Source organism: Oncorhynchus masou, chromosome 25 (genome assembly GCF_036934945.1).
Source record: "Oncorhynchus masou masou isolate Uvic2021 chromosome 25, UVic_Omas_1.1, whole genome shotgun sequence".
Classification (NCBI taxonomy): Eukaryota; Metazoa; Chordata; class Actinopteri; order Salmoniformes; family Salmonidae; genus Oncorhynchus; species Oncorhynchus masou.
Genome location: NC_088236.1, coordinates 18,832,380 through 18,845,441, shown reverse-complemented (window position 1 = coordinate 18,845,441; position 13,062 = coordinate 18,832,380). Strand labels below are relative to the sequence as shown.

At 39.0% G+C, this 13,062-nt stretch overlaps 1 non-coding gene across 1 annotated transcript; it reads left to right on the top strand.

The window, feature by feature from the left end:
• Positions 1-214: 214 nt before the first annotated feature.
• Positions 215-267, top strand: LOC135514447 (U7 small nuclear RNA). Its single transcript, XR_010451676.1, has one exon. It is a non-coding gene; the product is annotated as a U7 small nuclear RNA (small nuclear RNA).
• Positions 268-13,062: the final 12,795 nt, after the last annotated feature.

Here is a 13,062-nt window from a genome sequence, read left to right as displayed (position 1 = left end):
CCACACTTTTTTAACTATAGTAAATACTACAGTATTTAACTTGCATTTAACCTTCCCATTCCCATTCCCCATGTCTCAATTTGTGCTACACATAAGTGAGAAACCTACATGCCAAGTATAGACCATATATTGTGTTCCCTACACGTTATAGAAAAGAGCAGAAGCTCTGAACTCCCCGTTCAGACCCCAGTCCTACCTACCTACAGGTTATGGGAAATGTTCTCTTTTAGTGTTTCTCCAGTAGGTTTCCTCAAGGAGAAAGCCCCCAACTTCATTGTCAGAGTAATGTCAGCAAAAACATTACAATGAATACCACAGCATATACTACAGTTAATACTACAGTATTCAATGAACGTCCGCAAAAGTACTGCAGTGAATACAACAGTAAAGTCTGCAAAACACTACAGTGATACTATAGTATTTATATAATAGTATACTTAATCTCTAATTACGTTGGTAACAAGTTTATAATAGCAATAAGGCACCTTGGGGGTTTGTGGTATATGGCCAATATACAACGGCTAAGGGCTGTGTCCAGACCCTCCGTGATGCGTTGTGCATAGGAACAGCTCTTAGCTGTGGTATATTGGCCATATACCACAACCCCTCATGCCTTACTGCTATTATAAACTCGTTACCAACATAATTAGAACAGTAAAAATAAATGTTTTGTCATACCCGTGGTATACAGTCTGATATACCACGGTTGTCAGCCAATTAGCATTCAGGGCTCGAACCACCCAGTGTGTAATATAGTATTTATACCAAGGTATACTATAGTATTGTTTTTATGTGGTAAGCCTGCGGTTTTGTCGACAATATCTATGATTCATGAACAATATGACAGGCATCACTTCCATAATAAACTGGAGTACAGGAAATCCCTCTTTCCATGCAATGAGAACTAAGTTATTATTAGTTATAAGTTATTGCTAAGTTACCATCAAGTTATTGGCTCAATCACATACCAACTTCTCAAAGGACATGGCAGTGTACCAGAGACTCCATGTATAGGTTTTGCACCAAAAGCTCCAGACAGTCACATCCTAGCAGGGAGGCAGATTAGAATGTCATTGAATATTTGGTGGCAATGTAGCTAGCAGATCTGTGCAGTGTACAGTGTACAAACGGTATGTAGAGACACACACACACACACACACTTACAAACCATCCAGCAGACCCCTGAAAATGACTCAAGCTCATTTAAAATCAACACTCGCTGGTTCCGCAAATCCTAAAAGCATTTCCAGAGCCATTTCCTGCCCCTCGGGTGAACGCATGCGTGCGTGCTTGTATCAGTCTGTAGATGTGGGCTGGTTCTCGCTCTCTATGACCAAAATGCCAATGAACTGGGTCTTATCCATTCTGGACAGAGGATATACCTGAATCCACAGTGGTATACCCTACGCTCAGTGACCCTACCTTCTTGTTCAAATAGGGTTCATAAGTCATCGGTCTGAGAGATTTCCACTCTAGACCTAGAGGATCAGACCACACCAGGCAAGCTAAGACCAACAAACTCCTATTTGACTACTTTTAGTACGTTAGGCTACTTTCTACCCAATATGGGAGATGCCAGGGCTACACCTTGGAACAACTAACAGACTGCACCACTTCTACACCTTAAACATAAACACGTGGCTACATTCCCAGTTCTCAAATCTAAATCTAAACCTCCAATCATTTCATTTGAAATGAGGCCAGGATGAAGGAATCTGCTGAGTGAACTCATGAAGGCACAACGTGTTTATTTAGCTAAGATTTATTCATCTGAAACACAGCATGTGTTCATCCCATCACAGCCCTCAGCCCCATATGGCCCGAACTGTTAGCAGGATGTCCTGTCTGACAGATAGAAATAATCAGTTTCATTACACACACACACAGACACGCACACACACACAAACACATACGCAGAGGCACACACACAGACACTGGCCCCATTTGTCTTGCCTTACCCACTCCACTCCGCCCTTCAGACAGACAAAGGAGACGTTCTATACTGCAGCTCTGCAGGTGCTGCTTCTATTTATTTTTCAATCAGAATTCAATCCTTTGTTTAATCCAGGGTTTCCTAAATGGTGGGTCAGAAGTGTAACCCACTGGCCGGTCATGCCATGGTGGTTGGGGAGGCGAGAGTTGATGAGGAGAGGAAGTTCAGACATCAGAGAAGTAGTAGGGGTACAGAGAGTGGGCATGGAGGGGGAGGGTGTGTGCAGAGGTGACATGTGACAGGAGATGAAAGGGGAGCATCCATATAGGGGCCTGTAACTGTGTCCAGACTGGACTAGGCTGCTGAATGCCTCCAAGGCCCCCACATGTTGAAAGGTGTGGCAATATGCACAGTAACGGGTCTGTGTCTGTGCTGTGTGGACAACATTGTTCTGGCACTTTATTGGATTATGTTCTGTTCAGATCCATTGAGCTGGAATTCAGTAAGGTTGCACATTCCCGGTAACTTCCCCAAAATTACCAGGTTTTCCAGAAATCACAGTTGGACAATTCCCATATTTCCTGATTATTCCATCCTGATTCCAGAAAGAGAAAACCAGAACATTTTGGGAAAGTTACTGGAATTTTGTAACCCTAAGTAACAGTATTTGCTATTAGTAACTGACTACTTATATAAAGATGTGGTCAAATATATTGGCACCCTTGCATGATTCACTATTTCTAATATAAGTTGAAATTTGAAGAATATATTATTATTTGTTTGATTTACAGCTGCACAGAATCAAGAAAGAAAACAAATCTAAACTGAAATTAAGATTTTTGACTTCAAAGTCAAAAAGAGCCTGCACTAAATTATTGAAAATTCTAATTAATTTGGTTGGAGGTAAGGGGTTCTGGTTCATGTGTGGTAAATTGTGGTAAGTGTCAGGTACCTACAATGTAAATTTAACCATTCAACCAGTCTTGAAAAGAGAAAACGGAACATTCTGCTCCATTGCACTCCATTATAAAGTGCAAAGGTGCAAATATATATGTTCCTTCATGTAATTTCTTTAAGCTATGTCATGTGTATTGCATTTCATGTAACATGTACCCAGTGCAATGTTTCACACTTACAGTGCTGGGGGAAAGTGTTTTTCTCTACATTTGCATATTTTTGATACTGAATGTTATCAGAGCTTCAACCAAAGCCTAATATTAGATAAAGGGAACCTGAATGAATAAATAACACAACAATAACATACTTATTTAATTTATTCCATAAACAAAGTTATGCAACACCCGATGCCCCTGTGTGAAGAAGTAATTGCCCCCTTACACTATGTCAAGCAAGGATTAGCTAGATGAGCCGAACAAACGTTTCTCTTCGATGAGAGCCCAAGCACTATCCAAGTAACTGGTTGTGTCACTTTTAGCTGTTATGAAAACCAACCAAATGCTTTCTGTCGTTATTGATCAGTCTCTCACGTCGCTGTGGAGGAATTTTGGTCCACTCTTCCATGCAGCACTGCTTTAACTCAAGGGCATTTGTGGGTTTTCAAGCATGAACTGCACATTTCAAGTCCTTCCACAACATCTGAATTAGGATTAGGTCTAAACTTCAAATGTGTCGCTTTTTAGCAATATTTCAAGTACATTTTTCATGTCAAATAATCAAATGTTATTGGTCACATACACGTGATTAGCAGATGTTATTGCGGGTGTAGTAAAATGCTTGTACTTCTAGCTTCAACGGTACAATAATATCTAACAAGTAACATCCTTTCTGGCGCAGGCGTTCTGCTAATTGCAGAGCGCCAAATTCAAAATACAGAAATAGTCATAAAAAACATTCATAAAAAGACAAGTGCTAGACATTGGCTTAAAGATGATCTTCTTGGTAATCCAGACGCTTTGTCAGATTTCAAAAAGGCTTTACGGCGAATGCATACCATGCAATTATCTGAGGACAACACCCCGCTTACAAAAGCATAAAAACATTTAACAAACAAATAAAGGAATTACAAAAGTCAGAAATAACGATAAAGTTAATCACTTACCTTTGAAGATCTTCATATGGTTGCAGTCAAAAGAGTCCCAGCTACACAATAAATGTCTGTTTTGTTCGATAAAGTTCCTCTTTATATCCCAAAAACTCTCTTTTGTTGGTGCGTTTTGTTCAGTAATCCACTGGCTCAAAGGCGGTCAAAACATGCAGACGAATATATTCTAATAGTACCGGTAAAGTTCGTCGAAACATGTCAAACGATGTTTATAATTAATCCTCAGGTTGTCAATTGTCTAAATAATCAATAATATTTCAACCGGTCAATAGCGTCTTCAATAGAAAGGAAAAACAAAGAAGGGCGCGCACTCGGTCATGCACGCGAACCAGCTCTGCATTCTTCCTCAGTCCACTGGCAGAAAGGTCTCAAACTTCTTCATTTTTCAGAAAAAAAGCATGAAACAATGTCTAAAGACTGTTGACATCTAGGGGAAGCCATAGGAACTGCAACCTGGGTCCTAACCCATTTGATTCTCTATAGGCATTCAATTGAAAATACCCACATCAAAAAAATCCCACTTCCTGGATGGATTTTCCTCAGGTTTGGCCTGCCATATAAGTTCTGTTATACTCACAGACAATATTTTAACAATTTTGGAAACTTTAGAGTGTTTTCTATCTACTTATATGCATATCCTAGCTTCTGGGCTTGAGTAACAGGCAGTTTACTTTGGGAACGCTTCTCATCCAGACGTTGAAATACTGCCCCCAAGCCATAAGAAGATATATATCTAACAAATTACACAACATATACCCCATACACAAATCTAAGCAGGAATGAATTATGGACTAGCAACGTCAGAGCGGAACAAAATCAAATCAAATTTATTTATTTAGCCCTTCCTATTTATTAATCAAATTAATTTATTTAGCCCTTCCTATTTATTAATCAAATGTATTTATTTAACCCTTCCTATTTATTAATCAAATGTATTTATTTAGCCCTTCCTATTTATTAATCAAATGTATTTATTTAGCCCTTCCTATTTATTAATCAAATGTATTTATTTAGCCCTTCGCACATCAGCTGATATCTCAAAGTGCTGTACAGAAACCCAGCCTAAAACCCCAAACAGCAAACAATGCAGGTGTAGAAACACGGTGGCTAGGAAAAACTCCCTAGAAAGGCCAAAACCAAGGAAGAAACCTAGACAGGAACCAGGCTATGTGGGGTGGCCAGTCCTCTTCTGGCTGTGCCGGGTGGAGATTATAACAGAACATGGCCAAGATGTTCAAATGTTCATAAAGGACCAGCATGGTCAAATAATAATAAGGCAGAACAGTTGAAACTGGAGCAGCAGCACGGCCAGATGGACTGGGGACAGCAAGGAGTCATCATGTCAGGTAGTCCGGAGGCATGGACCTAGGGCTCAGGTCCTCCGAGAGAGAGAAAGAAAGAGAGAAAGAGAATTAGAGAGAGCACACTTAAATTCACACAGGACACCGAATAGGACAGGAGAAGTACTCCAGATATAACAAACTGACCCTATCCCCCCAACACATAAACTACTGCAGCATAAATACTGGAGGCTGAGACGGGAGGGGTCAGGAGACACTGTGGACAGGGCCAAACAGGAAGGATATAACCCCACCCACGTAGCCTAGTGGTTAGAGCGTTGGACTAGTAACCGGAAGATTGCGAGTTCAAACTCCCGAGCTGACAAGGTGCAAATCTGTCGTTCTGCCCCTGAACAGGCAGTTAACCCACTGTTCCCAGGCCGTCATTGAAAATAAGAATTTGTTCTTAACTGACTTGCCTGGTTAAATAAAGGTAAAATTAAAAAAAATAAAATAATTTAATCGTGAGAATTTGAGTGAAAACCTCCTCCCATTAGCAAGGGCATTGAAGATGAAATGTGGCTGGGTCTTTCAGGATGACAATGTATCGCAAACACAGCGCCCAGGCAACTAAGGAGTGGCTTCGTAAGAAGCATTTCAAGGTCCTGGAGTGGCCGAGCCAGTCTCCAGATCTCAACCCGATAGAAAATCTTTGGAGGGAGTTGAAAGTCCGTGTTGCCCAGAACTTGCACAATAGGTGGCTGACTAAATACTTTTTTGCCCCACTCTATGTGCTGTGATATCTTTCTCTCCCCAAAACACAGACCAGAAACCCTTCTGACATGTTGGGGGCTTTTCTGTCAGAAGTATAAAATGCCATTATGCTCCATTTCACTTCACTTTAAAGAATGCTGTGGCTGCACGCGGCAAAGCCATGCGCAGACAAAAATGCAAGACAACTAATAAAAAATTAAGCCACAGTGCAGCAGCACAATGTCTTACAAACACCATAAAATACATATTTGCTTTAAAACATCTGTCTTAAAAATATAAATTATGAACGGTAATTAACTGACTTTATTTTACAAATGAGGTATAAGAACGCACCTGACAATCTGTCAACATGAACTCTGTTACTAATAGAATGTGGTGTCACATCAATTTCTCTTATCTAATTGTACATTCTCCAGTTCCTTCTGCTTCCTATCAGTGATTGAGGCAGAGGTCCTGTGGGAATGGTTATGCTCCGAATATCATGGGTTAACCACAGGCCAGCTGCCACGCAGTTCCACGCTTGGAGAAATACGAGAACTTTGGAGACAATATAGTCTGTATTTAGATTGTTAGTATCTTAAAACGTAGTGTATGCTCGTGTGTGTGGTTTGCGTGTGTGCGTGTGAGCTTTATGAGAGGTTCTCCTGTGGTGTCTAGACCAGCTTTAGACAATACCAAAGTTGTATATATAATCAACTCTGACTCTCTCTTTTGACATTCTACAAAACAATTATTTAATAACAATAGCCTGCTGGCTTCTCAATCAGAGAGCGAGAGAGACTCTAAATATGAGGCAGAGCATACCCAGACGTTGTTCTCTAGATGTTGGTTATGTTTGTCTTGTTCAAAAATGCAGCACTGCACGGATTCCTCATTTTCAAGTCGGTTTCCCTCCTCAAATCTATGTATACACAGAGCTCCACAGAACAACAATGTCATTCTTTTTCATGTCTATGACAGATTAGTACGACATCGATGCTCAGTAGATGCGGTAAAGAGATCAATGGAATTTAGACACAGGGGATAGAAAAAGGACACCTTCATTGACGCACATTCCAAAAATCTGATCTTACAAAGTTGATATTCGTAAAATCAATCATGATGTAGGTGTTCCAATAGGCAAAAAATGTGGTCACTAAAATCCTATTTGGCTGTTTTTGGTGGATAATATTCAGGTTTTCCTTTTTTGTGCTTAGAAAAAATGACTGCTAAATGCTAACTCCCGTTCGTATAAGCTGGTAGAATAGCTAGCCATATAGAAAGAGGTGGTGGTAGTTGAAGCCGTTTTTAAGTTGATTGGTCACGATGACATGGACATTATTGGGGTTGACATCCACTTAAACTGACGGGCTTAGCTACACCCCTTACCATGCCAATGAGCAGCCATGTTGACTGCAACATTCTGACAGTCTAATAAATACATTTAATACATGCTATCAGAAGGAATAATAATCTGGTTGTGTTCATGAAGGTCTTGGGTAACATTAGAATATGAAAAATGAATTCATTTAAAAGAACACAATAGCATTTTCATTAGTTTATGTTAGTGATCTGCTGCCCTGTGCTCACATGTGGAGTGCAAAGGAACAGCAGATATTCTTGGAAAAAGAGACATATCAAAAGAGAGGTAGTATCTTCAATTCTGAGAGTTATTTAGCAAACGTAAGTATTTTGGAAAGCTCAGAATCTGCTTGTTATGATAATGTAAAGAAGTCAACATGTCTTATGACATGTCCTCTTAAAACTGCTTATAACACAAATTATGTTCATGATATAGAAACGACATACATTGCTGTTCAAAAGTATGTGCCCCCTTTCTAATTTTCTCTACTTTTGCATGTTTTTGATACTGAATGTTATATCTTCAACCAAAAACAAAATATTATGTAAATGGACCTGAGTGAACAAATAACACAGCAATCACATACTTATTTCATTTATTTGATGAACAAAATTATGCATCACCCAATGCCACTGTGTGAAAAAGTCATTGCCCCGTTACACTAAATAACTGGTTGTGCCACCTTTAGCTGTAATGACTCCAACCAAACGCTTCCCCTAATTGTTGATTAGTCTCTCACATCGCTGTGGAGGAATTTTGGCCCACTCTTCCAGGCAGAATTGCTTTAACTGAGCGACATTTGAGGGTTTTGAAGCATGAAATGCTCGTTTCAAGTCCTGCCTCAACATCTCAATTGGGATTAGGTCTGGACATGACCGGTCCAAAACTTCGTATCTGTTGCTTTTTAGCCATTTTCATTGTGTGCTTTGGATCATTGTCTTGCTGCATGACCCAGCTGCACTTCAGCTAACAGACGGATGGCTTGATATACTCCTGTAGAATTATCTGATACAGAGCAGTATTCAAGGTTCCTTCTATAAGTCAAGGCATCCAGGTACTTCCAGATGCTTTTTTTGCAATCTTGAGACACCTTTTTGGATGAGATGGGTCCCATTATGTCTGGCGAAAACCAATATGTTACGTTGGAGGCGGCTTATGGTAGAGAAATTAACATTCAAGTCTCTGGCTACAGCTATAGTAAACATTCCTGCAGTCAGCATGCAATTGCACACTCCCTCAAAACATGAGACATCTGTGGCATTGTGTTGTGTGGCAAAATTGAACATTTGACGGTGTTATTTTATTGTCCACAGCACAAGGTGTGTGTAATGTGTAATGATCATTCTGTTCAATCAGCTTCTTGATATACCTCATCTGTCCGGTAGATCGATTATCTTGGGAAAGGAGAAATGCTCACTAACAGGGATGTAAACAAACTTGTGCACAAAATTTGAGAGAAATAAGCTTTTGTGTACATGAAACATTTTATTTCAGCTCATAAAACATGGGTCCAACACGTTGGCTGCATTTATATTTTAGTTCAGTATACTTGCATAATTTGGTGTGATGATACAGATGTAGGATCTTCAGTTGACCGGTGGCAGGGTAACCTAGTGGTTAGAGCATTGGACTAGTAACCGGAAGGTTGCAAGTTCAAATCTCCGAGCTGACAAGGTACAAATCTGTCAATCTGCCCCTAAACAGGCAGTTAACCCACTGTTCCTAGGCTGTTATTCAAAATAAGAATTTGTTCTTAACTGACTTGCCTAGTAAAAAAATAAAACTTTGTTGCTGAGAATATTTAAGTTTTAAAAAGGCTTCCAAAGTTTGTGATTTCTACTTTGAAATGTCAGACTTGATTTGCCCTAACGAAAAATGTATCAACCCCTACATAAATGTCTATTCATTATAATCCACATAATAATGACTTTTTTTTACTGTTGCTGCAGGATTATGTTCCTGCTCGAGGTCGACCGATTATCATTTTTCAACGCCAATACCGATACCGATTATTGGAGGACCAAAAAAAGGCCATACCGATTACTCGGCCGATTTTTATATATATTCGTAATAATGACAATTACAACAATACTGAATGAACACTTATTTTAACTTAATGTAATACATCAATAAAATCAATTTAGTCTCAAATAAATAATGAAACATGTTAATTTTGGTTTAAATAATGCAAAAACAAAGTGTTGGAGAAGAAATTAAAAGTGCAATATGTGCCATATAAAAAAGCTAAGGTTTAAATTCCTTGCTCAGAACATATGAAAGCTGGTGGTTCCTTTTATCATGCTTCTTCAATATTCCCAGGTAATAAGTTTTAGGTTGTAGTTATTATAGGACTATTTCTCTTTATACCATTTGTATTTCATATACCTTTGACTATTGGATGTTCTAATAGGTACTTTAGTATTGCCAGCCTAATCTCGGGAGTTGATAGGCTTGAAGTCATAAACAGCGCAATGCTTGAAGCTTCAGCGAAGAGCTGCTGGCAAATGCAGGACAGTGCTGTTTGAATGAATGCTTATGAGCCTGCTGCTGCCTACCACCGCTCAGTCAGCCTACCACTGCTCTGTCAAATCATAGACTTAATTATAATATAATAAAACACAGAAATACAAGCCTTGGGTCAATAATATGGTAAAATCCGGAAACTATAATTTCGAAAACAAAATGTTTATTCTTTCAGTGAAATACGGAAACGTTACGTATTTTATCTATCGGGTGGCATCCCTAAGTCTAAATATTGCTGTTACATTGCACAGCCTTTAATGTTATGTCATAATTAGGTACAATTCTGGCAAATTAATTACGGTCTTTGTTAGGAAGAAATGGTTTTCACACAGTTCGCAATGAGCCAGGCGGCCCAAACTGCTGCATATACCCTGACTCTACTTGTACAGAACGCAAGAGAAGTGACACAATTTCCCTAGTTAAAATAAATTCATGTTTGCAGGTAATATTATCTAAATATGTAGGTTTAAAAATATATACTTGTGTATTGATTTTAAGAAAGGCATTGATGTTTATGGTTCGGTACACATTGGTGCAATGACAGTGCTTTTTTCGCAAATGCACTTGTTAAATCACTCGTTTGGCAAAGTAGGCTGTGATTCAATGATAAATGAACATGCACCGCATCAATTATACGCAATGCAGGGCAAGCTAGATAAACTAGTAATATCATCAACCATGTGTAGTTAACTAGTGATTATGTTAAGATTGATTGTTTTTATAAGATCAGTTTAATGCTAGCTAGCACCTTACCTTGGCTCCTTGCTGCACTCGCATAGCAGGTAATCAGCCTGTCACGCAGTCTCCTTGTGGAGTGCAATGTAATCGGCCATAATCGGTGTCCAAAAATGCCTATTACTGATTGTTCTGAAAACTTGAAATCGGCCCTAATTCATCAGCCATTCCGATTAATCGGTCGACCTCTAGTTCCTGCCATAGCAAACTAGCTTAAATTAAGATCCTACATCTGAATACGTAACATTCGCTCTGTACACCACAGACCATTGTAACTGTATGTTTGTACAGATCCTTCACCAACTTACCCTCACAGTGCTGCCTTTGAATACAACTCTTATGTTTTGTTTCTGTTGCCAAGTTTTTGAGTGCACACATCCTCCTTGAAAAGCATTGGTTGATTCAGATAATCAGTCAACTGCACATTTTCATATACAAACAGTTCTTGGCAGCAATAATTAAGATGCAGCCAATAAATGCTCTTATATTACATCCAGCTGTGTTTATGTTCTACTTTTTAGTCTGAAAAAAGCACATCTCCCTCTCTCTCGCACTCTTTCAGACTCTTCTCTCCCTCTTTTTCTCAAACTTGGACTCAGGGGTAGACGTAACAAAGTAAATGAAAAACAGGGACACTGAAATTAATATGATATATTATGTTTGGTATGGTATAGTATGTATTTATTTGTGGATGTCCATCATACATTTTGTATGATAAGTTACGAATTACAATTTGTGTAATATGTTACAAATTGCAATTTTTTCAATATGTTATGAATTTCCAATATGTATGATACCGTATGTTATGAATTCCAATTTGTTGTGACTTATGTAAGCTAGGTGGCTAACACTAACGTTAGCTAGGTGGCTTATGTTAGCTAGGCTAGGGGTAGGGGTAAGGGTTAGGGTTAAGGTCAGGGTTAGGAATTAGGTTAAAGGGGAAGGATTAGCTAACCTGCTTTAAGTAATTGCAAAGTATCTAAAAAGTAGTAAGTAGTTGCAAAGTTGTAAATGAGCTAAAATGCTTAAGTTTCCCATGATGAGATTAGAATGCAATCGCTGAGTTGCATTATGTGCCAAACCATCCACCCCGACCAACCACTCTCCTTACAATTTTTACTTAAAAACTTCTTATGGATAGGGGACAGCATTTTCACGTTTGGATGAAAAGCGTGCCCAGAGTAAACTGCCTCCTACTCAGTCCCAGATGCTAATATATGCATATTATTCTAAAGTTTCTAAACGGTTTCTAAAACTGTTTGAATCATGTCTGTGACTATAACAGAACTTATTTGACATGGCAAAACCCAGAGAACAATCCACTCAGATTTGTTTTGTTTTTTAGATCACTCTCTTTTCAATGGGTTTTCATTGGGAATTCAGATTTCTAAGGGACGTTCCAGCAGTTCTTATCGCTTCCACTGGATGTCAACTGTCTTTAGAAATTGGTTGAGGTTTTTCCTTTGAGAAAAGAAGAAGTAGCCATGTTCAGAATGAGGCTCGAGTGAAGTGTACTGTTAGTTAGAGGCGCGTGACCAGAAAGCATGCTACACATTGTTTTCCTCCTGTATTGAACACAGATCATCCCGTCTTCAATTGTATTGATTATTTACATTAAAATATACCTAATGTTGTATTACAAAAGTAGTTTGAAATCTTTGGACAAAGCTTACAGGTAACTTCTGTAGTCATGTTGAGCGAGTTGGAACAGGTGTTTTTCTGGATCAAACACGCCAAATAAATGGACATTTTGGAAATATATCGACGGAATTAATCGAGCACAAGGACCATTTGTGATGTTTATGGGACATATTGGAGTGCCAACAGAAGAAGCTCGTCAAAGGTAAGGTAGAAATGATATTTTTTATTTCTGCGTTTTGTGTCGCGCCTGCAGGGTTGAAATAAGCCTTTCTCTCTTTGTTTACTGAGGTGCTATCCTCAGATAATAGCATTGTTTGCTTTCGCCGAAAAGCATTTTATAAATCTGAGATATTGGCTGGATTCACAACAAGTGTAGCTTTCATTTGGTATATTGAATGTGTGATTTCATGAAAGTTTAATTTTTATAGTAATTTATTTTGGATTTGGCGCTCTGCATTTTCACTGGATGTTATCCAGGTGGGATGCTACCGTCCCACATATCCCAGAGAGGTTATTAAGTAACCTCCTGTCTTATGTAACCATACCAAACATAACATATTATACTAATATTATACTAATTTGAGTGTCCCGGATTTTTGTACACTATGCTACGTCTAGTCTATGAGACCAGCTTGTATTCTCGCCTACCTCTTTCACTCTCCCAGTATTTCTTTCCCCACTCCCTCTCTCATTCACTCCCTCTGTTTCTCAACCTCACCCGTCCGCTCATGCTCCTTCTTTCTCAGAAACAGTGGAACCCTGTTGAGTTGGG